Raw genomic sequence first — 18,080 nt, 5'->3', positions numbered from 1 at the left:
GCCACAAATGATCAATTAGCATGCATGAATTAAAATGGCCTATTCACACAATGAGATACTCCTCAGCAATAAAAAGGAATTACTGATTTATACAATCACGTGGATGCATCTCAAAAACTTGTTGAGCAAAAGACCAGACACAAAGGAATATACACTGTATGACTCCATTCACATGTTCTTAAACGGGCAAAACTCATCTACAATAAAACAATCTGAATAGTGGTTGCCTCGGTAGGGGTAAGAGGAGAAGATTAAAGCATGAGGGGACCTTTTAGGTAGGTAGAAATGCTATCTTGATTTGGATGTTGATGTCAGAACCTACACGTTTGTCAAAACTACTAGAATTGTGCACTTCAGAGATGTGCGTTTAGCCACATGTAAATTATAACACAGTGAAAACAATTTAAAAAACATTTCCTGGCCTTTTCTTGAGCTATCTTTCCTCAGAACTGGCTGACTGCATGTTGGTTTGGTGTCTGAGGTAACTAACAGCATAGGTATATCTAGCATAGAGCCGTAACCGCACATTGTGTAACATGCAAATTGCTTTAAGTTGAAGAGCTAAACGTTTAGGGTTGCCCACATGTAATGTTATTAATCACTGTATTATGTAATACTTGCTCTGAAATGCAGACAACACAAGCCAATCCCATCAATATTCTTTTGAATTTTTTATTTATCCAGAGTGTGTGTGCATGTGTGCGTGTGTGTGTGTGTGTGTTTGGGAGGGAGTCTCGCTCTGTCACACAGGCTGGAGGGCAGTGGTGCTATGTGGGCTCACTGCAAGCTCTGCCTGCCGCATTCACGCCATTCTCCTGCCTCAGCCTCCTGAGTAGCTGGGACTACAGGCGCCCGCCACCATGACCGGCTAATTTTTTTTTTTTTTTTTTTTGTATTTTTAGTATTTATTCTTTCTTTCTCTTTCTTTCTTTCTTTCTTTCTTTCTTTCTTTCTTTCTTTCTTTCTTTCTTTCTTTCTTTCTTTCTTTCTCTCTCTCTCTCTCTCTTCCTTCCTTCCTTCCTTCCTTCCTTCCTTCCTTCCTTCCTTCCTTCCTTCCTTCCTTCTTTCCTTCCTTCCTTCCTTCTTTCTTTATTTTTTGAGACGGAGTTTTGCTCTTGTGGCCCGGGCTGGAGTGCAATGGCATGGCTCAGCTCACCGCAACCTCCACCTTCCGGGTTCAAGCGATTCTCTTGCCTCAGCCTTCTGAGTAGCTGGGGTTACAGGTGTGTGCCACCTCGCCCAGCTAATTTTGCATTTTTACTAGAGACGAGGCTTATCCATGTTGGTCAGGCTGGTCTCAAACTCCCGACTTCAGGTGATCCGCCCTCCTCAGCCTCCCAGAGTGCTGGGACTACAGGTGTGAGCCACCGTGCTGGCTGACTTACCCTTTTCTAAGCTACTCCCTATGCACCCCTTTTGTTACAAAAAAAGTAAATAAACACAATAAAATAGTTTCACTCTGGCCCTGTAGTATGCTACACATAATAACTCACGTACACTTATAAATCTCTAAGATGCTACTGGAGAGTATTTCTGCACAATTGGCGTGTACCTGATTGGAATGTTATGGAGCTTTGATTAGATTTCCCCTTGCCCCTTTTATTTATACAATGTCTACAGTATAGGAGTAGCTGCATCTTAGGGTAGGTAAGGTCTCCTAGAAAACTGAACTGAAGTAATTGTTTTGAAGGCTGAAGAAATTTTGAAAGACCTATAGTATTCTCATCCTAATATTCCTCCTATTCTGATTGAGAATAAGAATCATGATTATTTTCGTTACTCATCTGCTCCTCTTGTTTATTCCTTTCCTGAAGTCTTAATCCTCTCCTTGAGACATCCCAGTTGGTTGCTATGGAAATGATTATTTTGCCACAAACAGAGAATTATGACCTACAGTAAAGAATAAGCAGCAGAAGCCAATGAACTCTTGGAAAATAACTTAGTCTTGCTGACACCAAAATAAGACTAACACTATTAAAACTGGAAGCAAAGTTGTCCAAAGTTTTTCATGAGGCAGTAAGTTATCATGAATTTTTCTGAAATAATTATTAGATGAGTTGTTGAAGAATTTATGGTTTGAACACATTTATGGGCACTAATACCTTTACAAGTTAAAGTCTTTCCAAAATTTTGAACCTAAAGGTTCAAAGCAACTAATGATGTGCTATTAGTAATAATCATTTAATTGTTTCTGACCTGTCATACTCAAAAAGTACACTTAAAACTCTACTTCAGTCTGGGTGCGGTGGCTCATTCCTGTAATCCCAGCACTTTGGGAGGCTGAGGCGGATGGATCACCTGAAGTCAGGAGTTCAAGACAAGCCTGGCCAATATGGTGAAACCATGTCGCTACTAAAAATACGAAGAATTAGCCAGGCATGGTGGAGGGCGCCTGTAATCCCCGCTACTTGGTAAGCTGAGGCAGGAGAATTGCTTGAACTTGGGAAGCGGAGGTTGCAATGAGCCGAGATCACACCATTGCACTCCAACCTGGGAAACGAGCAAAACTCTGTCTCAAAAACAAAAACAAAACAAAACAAAAACTCTACTTCAAACTCAGCCATTTAAATTCTTGTGTATACCTTTCTGGTTTTATATACAGATATAGCCATAATTTACTAAAATGTATGTATATTAAATAATTGTTAATATGATTATATCTACTTTTGACATAATAAAATACATCTGTACTTAATAAAATAGAAATATATTTATGTTTCTATCTATATTCTTTTCCATGTTTCTATACCATCTTAATTTTCAAATTAAGAAACTACTTATCCTGGTTCCATATAGTGGAATATTTATGTTGTATCAAATTCTTTTGCCGTTATAAATGAAATGTCTGTAAATATCTTGATAGCAGGTCTTGAAAGAAATTCTCTAGAATTAACTCAGAGAAACTGTGTTCTGGGCATCAGGAATATGAGAATTTTAATGTAACACACTTCCCTATATATAGTAGGCCATCAATAAATGTTTGTTACACGAATGGACCTCATCAAATACATTAAATTGAAAAGCAATGGCAAAAACCGCAATTACTTTTGCATCAACCTAATACTTACTTTATGGCAGGTAATATTGATGGCTCTTAAAAGTCAGAGAAGCTAGGACAAGAGAAAGTTCCAAGGAATCTTAGGGAAGAAAGCAAATCTTTCATAGACTAAGGTCCAAGAGTGTCAGTAGCTTGACTCAGGCCCTGCTTGTAAGAAGGGTGTGTTTAGAAGTTTCATCTTCCTGCTTTCCATTGAATTTTCTTTGCACTGCACAGGCTGTGCTTCTCAGGGAGCTCAACAGAGCTTGCAAAGGCCTTGAGGGAATGCAGTGTGTTCCCGACTCTGCTTAGTTTGTTAAATTCTGTGGTTTTTTTCTTCCAAAACGATTTTAGGCAGCTTATATAGGAACATCAAATACAGTGGAATAACACCAAAATGAAAACCAAAAAAAAAAAAAAAAAAAAAAAAAAAAAAAAAATCAAGTCAAAGAGGAAGTATAAGCAACAAAATAAAGTTGTCCCAAAAATGTGTACCTAGGGTCATATGGAGTTGGAAAAGATGCGACACAATTGGACTCTGAACTTCCTCAAGGCCAGAGGAAAGGTGGACATAAAAAACAGCACCTGATCCATAGCATCTGCTAGACAAAAACCAGTTACCTAAGGGAAGAATGGCACTCTTTGTCAGTGAGTCCGTGTCTGTTCCTAATGCCAAGATAGTGCTAAGTCCCTCTTCAACTCCACTGCGGAGCTTTCAAGCTTCGCTGTTGTGACAAGTGCTGCCACTGACATCGGCTGGTTTCATAACGCCTGGCCCCATGAGTGCCTCACACTAGATGACCGAATTTTGATGACTGCCACGAGGAGGGTAGAAATACAGCCTTGATGAGAGAATTTATGTGTAAATACCTGAGAGTCTGAAACTGTATCCCAGATGAACTCGATTAAAAATTTTTTTCTTATTGTGATTAAGAAAACCACATAACATAAAATTCAATTGATTTTAAATATTTTTTTCTGATTTAAAAGGTAATATATAATAGTTTTCTTGTAGAAAATGGAAATTTTAAAGAAGAAAAAACTGCCACTGTAAATCTGTAATATATAAGGCCAGTATATATTAGATATACCATAGAGTCTTTTCTAATTTTCCACCGTTGCACACCTAGGCTGTTTTCAATTTCATGCTATTACAAATAGGGCCGTGATGTACATATTTGTACATGTATCTTTATACCTCTGATAAATTCCTTGAAGTAGAATTACTAGGTCAGAGGGCATGCCTATTTCTAAGATTTTTGAACAGATTACCTAGCCTAGAATATGTGTATCAACAAAGCCCACACCTTGTGATCTTTTGAAGTCTTTTCTAGCCTTCTTTTCTGTGGCTCATGCCTGTAATCCTAGCACTTTGGGAGGCAGAGGCGGGCAGATCACTTGAGGCCAGAAGTTCGTGACCTGCCTGGCCAACATGGTGAAACTCTGTTTCTACTAAAAATACAAAAATTAGCTGGGCGTGGTGGCAGGCACCTGTAATCCCAGCTACTCGGGAGGCTGAGGCAGGAGAATTATTTGAATCTGGGATGCGGAGGTTGCAGTGAGCCAAGATTGCAATGCTGCACTCCAGCCTGGGTGACAGACAGACTCTGTCTCAAAAAAAAAAAAAAAATACAATATGTAGAATTTTTCAAGGCTTTGGGTGTATTTCTTTCCATAGTTAGGGTTTTATGTGTGTGTGTGTGTATATATATGTGTGAGTATGTGTATGTGTATATGTATGTGTGTATATCTATCTATATTTATATACAGCTATATCCATATATGTAGCGAGAAAGAAAAAGAGAGAGAGAATGTCTACAGACAAAGCAAATTGAAAAGAGGTAAGCTGAAAAGATTCTTTGAGGCCCTGCAGTGTAACCGCAGGGGGTTTAATAGGGTCTCTTTGGTCTTATCCATGGGTGGAAAGGGAATTAAGGACTCCAAGTCGCTTCATGTGGCTATCCCTCGGTTTCTCTAAGACTCATATTCCTCAGTATCATTGTGTAATTTTCCACATATAAACACCACGTATTTCTTGTGGAGTTTAATACTACTATATGTGTTATTTTTTATATTGTGAACAAAAATGTTTGTTCTACTATATTTTTCCCTGGCTCCATTTCTAATATCTACAGATTTTTATACTTTTTTTTTTTTTTTTTGCCTCTGGATGCTTAACTAAATTCTCTTTTAATAATAATTTTTTTTTCTTTATGAAGGTTTCCTTGGAATAAAATGTGTCCTGAATATAATAACATTATTTCCTGCTTGTTGATGGACATGTTTTTAAGACTCAGTTATATATAGCATTTATCTCTAAATAGAAATAATATGCCAAAACACTTTTTCTGCTCATTAGACTCTGTGAATCAGTTTTTTCATCAGTAGCTGTTATTTTCATTATCTTTTAATGGAGGTTTAGTGGGATTAAGGGAAAAAGAAGCCAACAAAAAAAATAAGGAAAACTGTCTTTGTCTTTAATCCTTACTTTTCTGGTCCCATCCTTCTTTCTATTCCCCTCCTATGGATCAGTCTCATATCTGCAATATTAGGAGAATAGGAACAACAGGTGTGAACAACAAATGTGTACTCTCGGAATGGCTAAATCTTTCTAAATTGTATGTTTTCCAAGTTACCAGGATCCCTGTTGTGATATATAAAAATCCATCACAATTATAAATAATATGTATTTTTCCTTCATATTAATATTATATAAGTGGCATGTCCGATGGAAGAAACGGACTTTTTTTTTTTTTTTTTTTTTTTGAGATGGAGTCTCACTGTGTCACCGAGGCTGGAGTGCAGTGGCGCGATCTCTGCTCACTGCAAGCTCTGCCTCCCTGGTTCACGCCCTTCTCCTGCCTCAGCCTCCCGAGTAGCTGGGATTATAGGCGTTGGCCACCATGCCCGGCTAATTTTTTTTTTGTATTTTTAGTAGAAATGGGGTTTCACTGTGTTAGCCAGGATGGTCTCAATCTCCTGACCTCATGATCTGCCAGCCTTGGCCTCCCAAAGTGCTGGGATTACAGGCGTGAGTCACCGTGCCCGGCCCAGAAACAGACAATATTTTGAAAGCACACATAAAAAAAATCTGAATTATCCAGAATTGTTATATCCCAAAATAACCTCTGTCTTACCCACAGTGGGAGTGTTTACACCGTGGAAATTGGTGAAAGCCACAGATCAGGGCTATTTTTGTTAGAGAGCTGTCTAAAGGTTTATTGGCGTATCACTTGAAGCATTGATCCACTGGCTCCTATCTTCTCTTAGTCTTACTTAGGTTTTCCCAGAAAGACCCTGGGACAAGGGCTCATGTGCAGATTGTCTTTTGGGAAGTGATCCCAGGAGTGGGAGTGGAGGGCTAGAGAAAGGGAAGCAGGGAAGGAGGGAAAGCCATTCAAAAGTGTATTATCAAATCGTTCACCACTCTGGATAACTAAGGTTTAGTCTCACTGTAGAATGTGCTTCAGATTGTCCATTGAAGAGATGGAAGGTCGAGGCTGCAGTGAGCTGTGATCATGCCATGCACTCCAACCTGGGTGTCAGAGTGAGATTCTGTCTCTGAGAGAGAGAGAGAGAGAGAGAGAGAGAGAGAGAGAAGAGAGAGATGGAAGAGGTGAATATATTCAATGGTGTGTTGGAACCTGCTTGCCCAGCTTGGCATGGCCTGTTGTGCATATGTCGTGCCAACTTTGTGCTCAGTGACATCAGGTTGGTAGCTTGAAATTGACCACAGTGGGAGTGTTTACACCGTGGAAATTGGTGAAAGCCACAGATCAGGGCTATTTTTGTTAGAGAGCTGTCTAAAGGTTTATTGGCATATCACTTGGAAAATGGATCCACTGGCTCCTATCTTCTCTTAGTCAAGAGTCACTCCATAAGGAACTCCCTTGTTCTTCCAAATTTGCAGAGACATCAGAAGGCTGAGAGAGTTTCTGCAGACAACCCACAGGGTTGAGAGGACATCCTCCCAGCCGAGGCAATATGCTGTCAGTTTATACCTGTGTAGCTGCTTTCCACAGCAATGACTGAAGTAAAATGGCCGGCTGAGGGGATGTGAGGCCCCAGAGGTGTCTAATCCAAGCATTATTAATGTTTTGGCAGTTTTCATGTATCCGTGCATGCACACATATAAAAACACACAGTTTTAAACTTACTAAAATGGCATCTTACCCCATACTCTGTCTCCTTCTCAGCTTTTTATGTTTACTTAACAATAAGTTGTGAACATTTTCCATGTAAACAAATACTACTTTCCTGGTTGCAAAGTATTAGATATACCATAGAGCATTTTCTAATCTTCCACTGTTGCACACCTAGGCTGTTTTCAATTTCATGCTATTACAAATAGGGCCATGATGTACATATTTGTACGTGTATCTTTATACCTCTGATAAATTCCTTGAAGTAGAATTACTGGGTCAGAGGGCATGCTATTTCTAAGATTTTTGAACAGATTGCCTAGCCTAGAATTTGTGTATCAACAAAGCCCACATCTTATGATCTTTTGAAGTCTTTTCTAGCCTGCCTTCCTTCCTTCCTCCCCTCCCTTCCCCTCCCTTCCCCTCCCTTCCCCTCCCTTCCCCTCCCTTCCCCTCCCTTCCCCTCCCCTCCCCTCCCCTCCCCTCTCCTTCCTGCCTTCCTGCCTTCCTGCCTGCCTTCCTTCCTGCCTTCCTTCCTGCCTTCCTGCCTGCCTTCCTGCCTGCCTTCCTGCCTTCCTCTTTCTTTCTTTTCCTTTCTCTCTCTCTCTTTCTTCCTTTCTTTCAGACAAGGTCTCACTCTGTCACTCAGGCTGGAGTGCAGTGGTGCAAGCACAGCTCACTGCAGCCTCCACCTGCCAGGCTCAAGTGATCCTCCCACCTCACCCTTCTGAGTAGTTGGGACTACAGGTGCACGCCACCATGCCTGGCTAATTTTTTGTATTTTTTGTAGAGATAGGGAACTTACAATGTTGCCCAGGGTGGTCTCTAACTTCTGGGCTCAATCAGTCTGCCCACCTCAGCCTCCCAAAGTGCTGGGATTACAGGCATGAGCCACCATGCCCAGCCTTTAACTTTCTTATTCTATAATTCTCTCATTCCAATGCAGAAGTATCAATGATTCCTGTAAGACTAACATGAACCACAATAAATAAATAGATTGCTTATGACTCTGTATCCAATAGCCCTGAATAGTACATACTTTTAAAACAAAACAAAGCTACTTTACTTTAATATCTCTACCCAAAGAAATAATGTTTTTCCATATTTATGATTCACATAAACAAAACAAACTTGCAGCAAACTAAAAATTGAGTTCTTTAGACTTTAAAACTTACAGCATTTCTATAACTGCTACTAATCACCAGTCTTAAATATATTATCTTCATGTCTTCAGACTCAAGAAGACTTTTGTCTATAAATCCATTCTACATAGCTATTTTATTTGGAAGAGAGCATAATGCAGATGACAAATGATTCATTGTTTCTGGAGCAAAGCAATATTATTCCAGAACAAAAGGAAAGAGAAAAATAGTAACAAACTTTGTGATATTTTTGAATTTGGATTGATTTGATCCTTCAACACTGTTCTAAACTATCATATTTCTATTTGATTACATTTTTTTCCTAGTCAGATTTTAATGACAAAAACATACTGTTTGAAATCTTGCGTATGTGCTCAGGTATTTAACAACTTAAGACATTTGTGCTGCATTCAATTCTATTGCACTGCAAGAAATTAGAAAATACAAAGTCAGTGTAACAAAGCCAACATGAGATTTCTGAAAGGCTTCAATTCAACATTTGTCACCAATGTTGACTGATCACTTTCTCTGTTCTAGTTGTGGTGCTAGGCACCAGAGATAATGCAGTGAACCAGACAGACCCCAGACACCATCCCTAGTCTCATAGAGCTTGCAATTAAAAACCATACTCCAATGGAAATAAGGAAGGAAAGAAGCAAATGCCCAGACTTCTACTTGCTCTTCTGGTCTTCTATTGCTTTCTCAGCATCATTTCCTTTTTGAACAATGAAGGGCCTGCTACTGGCCTAACTTATAAGGAAAAGCTCATAAAATTGATTTGCCAGATTGCCTCACAACCCAAATGCATCTATTTTTATGGCATAAAACAAAGATGTGGTATGAATAACAAACATACTTGCTTTAATGGATGTCAATTGTATTCTTAGTCTCTCTCCAGGCAATTAATATTTCTCCTTGCCATTTTAAACACAAAGATCCTCTGAAAAACTCAGCTAAGGGCATAACACGACTGTTGTCAGTGACCATGGATCCTAAGAGATCCATATAGGCTCCCAGGGCAAGCTGGTCGTGGGTAAAACTGCAGGGGTAATGGTCGCTGATCACTGTTGCCTCTCCCTGGAGTGACAAGATACCTCCTTCCCACCCTCTGCATCCAGCGTCTCATACTTGTGCCATCCTTTCCTTATTAAAAGGTTTTCAGGAACTGATCAAGTATTAATGCCCAAAGAATAATAAAACGTGAATTTTAGCAACAACCAAAACAGTGAATTTAGCAGAAAACAAATCTTTAAATCAAAGGGATAGCCCAACATATGTAATTTAAGATATTAATTAGCATATAGAATATATTTGGGCAGGAGAAAAGTCCAAATATAAATTAACTTGAGAACAAAAATAAGAGAAAACTAGTTAAACATAGGTGGGTGGATGACAGGCATCTGGGTACAGTAGGGAAAGCCCAAAATCTGGATGAAAGAACATACCTGGGTTCAAATTCTTCCTGAGCCTCAGTTTCTTCAACTACAAAATGGGAACAATGACATCTATAAGATTTTTTCTATTTATAGGATTAAATATGATAATGTATGTAAAGAACATGGACCACATGAGCTGTCCCTGTGCCATCATGAAGTCAGACCACAAAGGTACCTGCAAATTCTGCATATGAGCGCTTCCTGAATGCCTTTTCCTATCTGTAAAATGAGGTACAACAGGATTTTCAGCTGAGTCTGAACTCCAATAATTTGGAATACCGATGGAAAATCATGAAGGGAGAGTGGGAAAAGCAGACTTTGTTGGTTTTGTTTTTGTTTTTGTTTTTGAGATAGGATCTCCCTCTGTCACCCAGGCTAGAGTGCAGTGGTGCCCTTTTGGCTCACTGCAACCTCCGTTTCCCAGGCTCAAGCGATTCTCATGCTTCAGCCTCCCGAGTGTCTGGGACTACAGGAATGCACCACCACCCTGGCTAATTTTTGTATTTTTTGCAGAGACCGGATTTCGCCATGTTAGCCAGGCTGATCTCAAACTTGGCCTCCCAAAGTGCTGGGATTATAGACGGGAGCCACCGGGCCAGCAAAAGTAGACTTTTTTTTTTTTTTTTTTTAAACTTCAGTTTGTTTTTCTAGAGCGAAACAGTGGGGTCTTTAGTTTGCATTGGAATCACTCAAGAAACTCCTCCCCACCTTTAAATGTTCATTTATTTATCACAATGAACAGGAAACATGTAAACCACGTGGCTTTTTCCTCAGGAAATGGGTTTTTAAATGCACATTCTGGGGCCCAGTCCTATGAAATTCTGATTCAGAAGATCTTTGGGAATCTGCATTTTAAAAAAATTCCATAGGTCATTCTGAGGCTGGGCAGCTGTGGGCAAACTTGGAGAAACAGGGCTGGAGAGAGTGTACCTTGATTTCCACTTCGAGAACACACTGTTTGAGAGTCTCTTTAATGTGCTATTTGGTAATGTAAATGGAAAGCAAAACTCCTTTCCAAAGTGGAAAGATTTAAGACAATGAATAACTAAATTGATTGGCAAAGTAAAATAAAGTCCGTTTTCATTGTGAAGTGAAATCTTGGCAATGTGTTTCTTTAAGGAAGTGCTTCTTGTTCTTAATATAGATTTGGGCTACTATAAATCTGGACATTCTTTTGGTTCCCAAAGAACCAAATCATTACGCCAGGAAAGCTGGAGTAGAGGTGGGCATGAGCAAAGGATGAAGGAGTCTAGTTTCTCTTTGCTGATGTGAAGGGAACACAGAGGTGGGCCTGGTAGTTCCAGAGCCCAACACCTTCAGTTCTGTGCGCAGTTCCCTCTTGGTGTTTTTTTATACCGGATGTTCCAAAATGTGAAAAAGATGCTACTGTCAGCTTGAATTCGGATACCTTGTCCTTTTGCCAATAGGAGGTGGGGTCTTCCTGAATGTCAGGGCTTCCTGGATGGTTGGCCATCCTGGAAGGCAGACGTTTGTGAACTGCAAAGTTTTCCTTTAAACATTGGTCAGGGCCTGGGCTCTGGGAGAAGACAGCTGGTCTAGGGGCTCTTGCTGGGGAAGGCACTGGCCACTGCAAAGTGGTGGGCGCAGGCTAGGGATGAAGGAGAGAGTGCTGGTAGGCCACTTTCCTCTGGAAGGGCTCCTCTTACGACTCTGCTGGCAGTCACATCCAGTGTGAAGGTCTTTGCTATTCTTTGATCTTTTATTCTTTTTTGTTAACTCCAATCCTTCAGTAAAGTTGGACACTTGAACAGATTTTTCAGTTCCACAAATTGAAGAGCACCTCTCATATTCTAGGATACTGAAGTGAGCATGGCAGACAAGTGTCCTATCTTTATGGGCTTTCTAACTTTAGATCCTGGGGTCTGAGGGGAATTAAGGAATGAGCTGGCATCCAAAATTGGACTGGGTTGTATGAGGTGAGCTACACAAAGGGTTCACACTCCTTCTGTGCACCTGGCGGGATTTGCCTGGAGCTACACAGATCTGACTACTCCATCCACCGTGAAGTTACCACTGATGGTCTATTATCCTTCCCTCCTATGGAAAAACCTTTTAAATTTGGATTAAAGATTTATAGAGCTTTACTAATGTCCTCAAAGAACAGGCATATGCAGTTTGAACTCTATTATAGAAGCAATTCAGCTCTTTGCAACTAAAAACATTGGCTTCTACTTGAAGTCTAAGTAAAAACTGCCTGATTGACTTGATAATGAGAATTGTCTGTAATTAGCAATCACTTGTTTGGCATCCAAATAGCAGCCCGTTTGCTCTCTTGAAGCATGCTCAAATCACTCACCATGTTACTTTAAGAAAAATTTCTTTCAATTATAGATGTAACATATGCTCCTATTGAAAATTTAGAAAATAAAAATGAAGAGAAGGAAAAAAGATTATCAATAGTTTCACTTACATATCCATTGTGATTTATTTTCTTCTTCTGACATACAAACAGTTGCCAGTTTATGAAGGTTTGATATGCATTTTTTTGACCTTACATTGGTACAAAAGTGATATGCATTTAGTAGAAACCATATTCCAAGCACCCACATGGCAATTCTCAGTACAGTGTTTAATACATTACATGAGATATTCAACACTTTATTATAAAACAGGCTTTGTGTTAGATGATTTTGCCCAAATGTAGGCTAATGTAAGTGTTCTGGACACGTTTAAGAGAGACAAGTTTAAACTATGATGTTCTGGAGGTTAGGTGTATTAAATGCATCTTCACCTTATGATATTTTCAACTTAAGGATGAGTTTATTTAGCCCCTTTGTAAATTGAGAAGCATCTGTATTAATTTTTACACAGTTGCAATTTCATGGTATATGTGCAATTGCATAGGCTGGTTTCTTAAAAATCTGTTTTTAAAATATCTGCTAACTATATAAAGCAGGAAAAATATCACTTAGAAGTCTGCCTCGCAGAGAAACTATCCCTTCCTTTAACATCTGGGTGCATTCTCTTATAATTCCTTTTTTTAAAAAAACATAATTGGGTTTATGCTGGATTAGTTTTGTTAATGTGCACAGATCTTGTCAGAAAGAGTTTCAAGAGGCTCAGTTGCAGATCATATCTGTTATTGGTGGTTTAGCAGTCTTTCCCAACTAAACCTCAATGACTCAGGACTCTCAGTATGACTTTTAAAGGTGCAGAAAACCATCCTTCTTGTTCCATGGCAGAAAAAAAGGACGATTATGTTGCACTACGTCATTCTACTTTTGTGCAGGGAAAACACCTTTTGAAAGTGATTCCCCTGGTTCAGTTTCTTAACAGAGTGACCCACATAGCCATTGTCAGCAAGCACTGGAAGAGAACACTATTAATTATGGCTTTAAGTGGCCACTAAATATGCAGAAGATTTCCTCTGAACTGAGAGTTGAAGAATATGGTGCAACAAGCCCATTTCCTGGCACTGGAAAGTGGAGAGAGAGCTGCAGAAGAGGCCGTGATGAAGGAAGCACTGCAGGGCCATGCTTGGCCCCCGACGTGGGCCTTCAGCTGGGCCTCGTGATTCTAGGTCCCAGCCTGAGTACACGAGGATTCCTCTGGCCTGTTAGCTACAACTTCCTCTTCTAGAGGTCATACTTGTCATCTATGTCTTGGTCATCTGCATATATTTTCTAGAAATTTCCTCAAGATACTGTGATGATTCACTTTCTGAGATGTCACAAACTTGAGAATGACTTACTATTGTCTTCATATATGTGTGTGTGCATAAGCACACACACACACACACACACACACGCACACATATTTATGTGCATGCATTCTGGTGTCATGACCCTTTCCCTAAAATCTTTATTGTCTTCTGAAGTTTACTATTATAGACGTCAAGACTGAGCAAAGCCTGATTTGTATCATTTTGTAGAACCTTCTGTTCTTCGTATTTTAATTTTTAGTTTAATAATTTTTCTAGAATATATATAATGTGGATACTTCTTTTGTAAACTCCTCAACTATACTTACTTTCTGTGTAATCCAATTTTTTTTCCCCTTTCTCCTGCAGCCCTTCTACCATGAAGGTGAGCCGTGAAGTCTATTGCCCAGGGATTGGGGACGTTTGTATTAAAGAAGGTTTTGGAGTACAGAAGCAGGAAGATGTGTTGTGGAGATGCTGTTGGCAGAAACAACTGACCTTGACTAAACAAACCAAGAGTTCCTGCAGGAGCAGAGGCCACTGGGTGGAGGCTGATGCCCTTGCACAGGCTTGGGCAGCTCTTCTCCACGTGTCCGTGTGGCTCACTTCCTCACCTACTTCAGGGCTCTGCTCACATGTCACCTCCTCGAGGAGGCCTTCCTTGACTACCCTGTCCTCACTCCCAACGCTTACCCCTGCATTCTCTGTCCCTCTCACTCTGCTGTGGTTTATCCTACCTGACATAGAACAGATTTATCTCCCTGTTGTCTAGCAGGCTTTTATCTAGTTCTGCTTTGCTGGACTGTATCAAGTAAGTCCCAGTTCCTGGACTTCATCACTCAGAAAGGGTGGAACACATGAAAATGGGATTTTCCTGTTCCCACTACAGCACTTTCTTGTGGATACCACATCTTCCCACATGCAATATTCCATTCCCATCTCACTCTTACCTCTTGCCGAGCTATTTTCTCAGCGCGTGAGTCTCTGAATGGAAAATCTACTGCTTTGTGCCCTCCTTGAGGATAAGCTTCACCAGAGCAGTCTATATTGTTGTTGCTGTTGTTGTTGTTTATTGCTGTATTCCTAGCTTCTAGAACAGTGCCTGGCATGGCACTCAGTGGCATGAATAAATTTATGAGTATATATAATGGACAAGTTTGGGAGAAGAAAATTAGTTTGGAAACAGGAGAGTTTAGTGGGAGAGACAAGGCCCTGACTACTTCAAAAAGCAGCAGTACTGTAAGAGGACAGAGTTTCTACTTTTCTGCCCGGCGTAGGACTTGTACTGGACTTTCAACTTGAATTCATGTAGCAAGATGGTGGTGGTAAAAAGATAAAGGCATTTCTACTTCGGTAGACAGTTTCTTTTTCTGGAGACAAGACTTGAGAAGGCCTACCAGATTTTGGCAGTGAGTTGACTGTACTTGTTTTCAGCATTGTGAATTTTTGCCTTCATATGAATTTTAGTAGGGAGTTGAGCAATGCTTCCATCCAGATTTCCATTTCAAATTGGGTATCTATTTGCACCTTTAATTCATGTAACAAATACTTCACAGAGAATACAAAGTTGAACTATGGGCAGCTGAATTCATCCCCCAAAGGCAGACAAGAGATGGCAGGTCCAAGTTATGCCTATACTACACAGTAGAGATTGCATTTTAAGTGTTTTGTCATTGCTTCCAAGTTCATACAAATGCTTCTTACTAATTTATTTTGGCCACATTCACTATTCTTATTTGGTACTCATTAGTGAGTTTTTACTCTTTTAAAGAAAAGAAACCTCCAGATTAACTAAAACATTTAAATATGAATTGTATGTAGGCTTTATTCATTTATAAAATGCAAAGAAATTAAGATTAAAAGGAAAATCACATCAAAACCCAGAGACATAAATAAAATGCATTTAAATGATTCTTCAGTAGTTTATTGATGCTGAGATAGTTTTTTTTTTCCCTTGAAAATATATGAAATTTTCTTTTCATCTTTCCTGAAGCATATCCAAATAATTTAGTGACTACATAATTAATATCCAGGTATTCTGTGATATTTGGATATAGGCTTCAACTTCTTCTAAACTTATTTTATACTTCAGACCACACATTTGCAGTTCGTTGATAATGCTTTTGATTGCAGCCTGAGATATTTCCAGGTTTAAAGCCAGGTTCACATTTTGCTTTGAAGGGACAGAAATTCTAAACAAATACAGATGGTCAGGCCATAAACTTAATTAAAATTTCTGCTTTACTGGATGTTACATTAAATATGGCCATAATGCCAAGAGAAATACATGAAAAATCCATTTGCATCCACATCCTGCTGCTTCCACATAGAATGAAATAACAGAATGCTAAGAAGTATGTGTTTGTGTGTATGTGTGTGAGAACACATGTGTATTAAGCGAGTTCTCTCTTTTGGCTGTGTGGCCATACTAGTCTCATATTTTGACTAATAAAAGATGTTTTTTAAAAAAAATTTTAATTAATTTTTTTTGTTTGTTTGTTTGAGACTGAGCCTCCCTCTGTCACCTAGGCCAACTTGGCTCACTGCAACCTCCGCCTCCCAGGTTCAAGCGATTCTCATGCCTCAGCCTCCTGAGTAGCTGGGATTACAGACATGCACCACCATGCCCAGCTAATTTTTGTATTTTTAGTAGAGATGGAGTTTCACCATGTTGGCCAGGCTGGTCTGGAACTCCTGACCTCAGGTGATCTGCCCGCCCTGGCCTTCCAAAATGCTGGGATTACAGATGTGAGCCTCCACGCCTGGCTTAAAAGATGAGTTTTAATTAAAATCTGGGATTGGTCAGCTCCATATCTGTTAACTTTCCCATAGAGTGCTGGAACACTAATTTAGAGAGATTTTGAACTACTGTGTGGTTTGTCTGTCTTCTTTTTGTGTAAATCTAGGACTTTTTTTTTTCTTTTCCAACTTGCCTGGAATATTTTCTTACTTAGAATTCTATGGAGATCATAACTCATCTCCAGGAGGGTGAACAAGGTCACTCATAGGAAGGTGGAGCATGGCTTTCTTACACAATTGGAAGGGAGGACGGGACGCAGCCCTGTCATTTACAGATGAGGACTCTGTGTCCCAGGAGGGCAAGGGAGCATGCAGAGTCTGGTGTGGTAAGCACAGGCCCAGCTCTGTGCAGATGGGGCAGTGAGAGCAGAAAGGACTACTGTGGCCACATTTGACAGGTCTGGTTGACCCTGCAGTAGGACACCATCCAAAATTTCCATTAAGTGCCTTAGTCCCAATTCCTCAGAAAGAAGGGCTTGAGAGCAAGCCTATGTATGAAGTCTTTATTGGCGAGTATGATCCCAAAGAGGAGTAGGGATGTAAACCAGGAAAAACGGGTAAGTCGGTCACTAAAGTCAACTGTTTGCTCTGCCCATCAGGACCCTGTGAGGAGCCTAATGAATTGTAGCCCAGGACCCTCCATCATGGGTTGAATTGTGTTTCTCCAGGATTCATATGGTGAATCCCTGACCCTCAGTATCTGAGAATGTGACAGCATTTGGAGATAGGGCCTATAAAGAAGTGATTAAGATAAGTGAGCCTGATAGAATGGGCCCTATTTTAATCTGACTAGTGTCCTTTTAGGAACAGAAAATCTGTACACACACAGAGACATCAAGGATGCATGTTCACAGAGGAAAGGCCAGGTGAGGCCGTAGCAGGAAGGCAGTCATCTGCAAGCCAAGAAGAGAGACCTCAGAAGAAACCAACCTGCTGACACCTTGATCTTGGACTTCCAGCCTCCAGAACTATGATAAAATAAATTTCTGTTGTTTAAGTTACCAGTCTGTGGTGCTTTGTTATGGCAGCTCTAGCCAACTCATACATTCTTTGACAGGGAAGAAGAAAGACTTCAAGTTTTGACTCTTAGAGGGTTCGTTGCCTCTGGGTTGCATGTGCTTGGGTATGAAGAAATTTCCCCTGGAGTCTCATGCACTGTGGTCAACAGAGATGTCCCAGGGCAGGAGATGACAAGAGCACAGCTGGGTTTCAGGTAAGGCCCTAGTAGGTGGCAGATGTTAGAAGCAGATTGGAGCCTGTGCAGAAGTGGACTGCAGGGGGTGAGAGGTGGGGAGGGGAGACAGGTAAGGCTGGGAGGAGCAAAAGCAAAGCTGAAGTGGTGTCTAATACACAAGGTAATAATGGTATTGATAATAGGGAGACTGATAATGGGTGATATTTATTGAGCATATTTTATGTGCCAGACACTGGGCTATGCACTTTACACAAACTATTTCACTTTCTATCTCACTAACTCCCCAGCAAACACTCCAGGATTTAGGTACCACTCTTATCCCTATTTTACAGACAAAAAAACTGAGGCATAGGGAGTTTCAGGAACTTATCCCAAGGTCATAACATCTACTAGTCAGTTGCCTCAACTCAAGTGATGTGGCTCCAAATCTTGCATTCTTAGTCTGCTTTCTCTTGATGCTGTCATTAAAAGAGTGTTCTAGAAAGATACATTTGAACAGTTGTTTTAATTCATTTAAATTTCATATACGAGTTATATTTTAATGAAAATATATGGTATTCTATGTGCAAGTTTATCACAAAAAGGTCAATATAATAGAGTGGTTAAGCAGTCCGACCACAGAGCCAAGTTCCTAGGTTCAAATCCCAGCTCTACTATTTTCCTGCTGT

The sequence above is a fragment of the Macaca fascicularis genome, chromosome 3 (assembly GCF_037993035.2).
Source record: "Macaca fascicularis isolate 582-1 chromosome 3, T2T-MFA8v1.1".
In the NCBI taxonomy this organism is placed as follows: domain Eukaryota; kingdom Metazoa; phylum Chordata; class Mammalia; order Primates; family Cercopithecidae; genus Macaca; species Macaca fascicularis.
The sequence above is the reverse complement of the archived record's forward strand: the minus strand, read 5'-3'. Positions refer to the sequence as shown.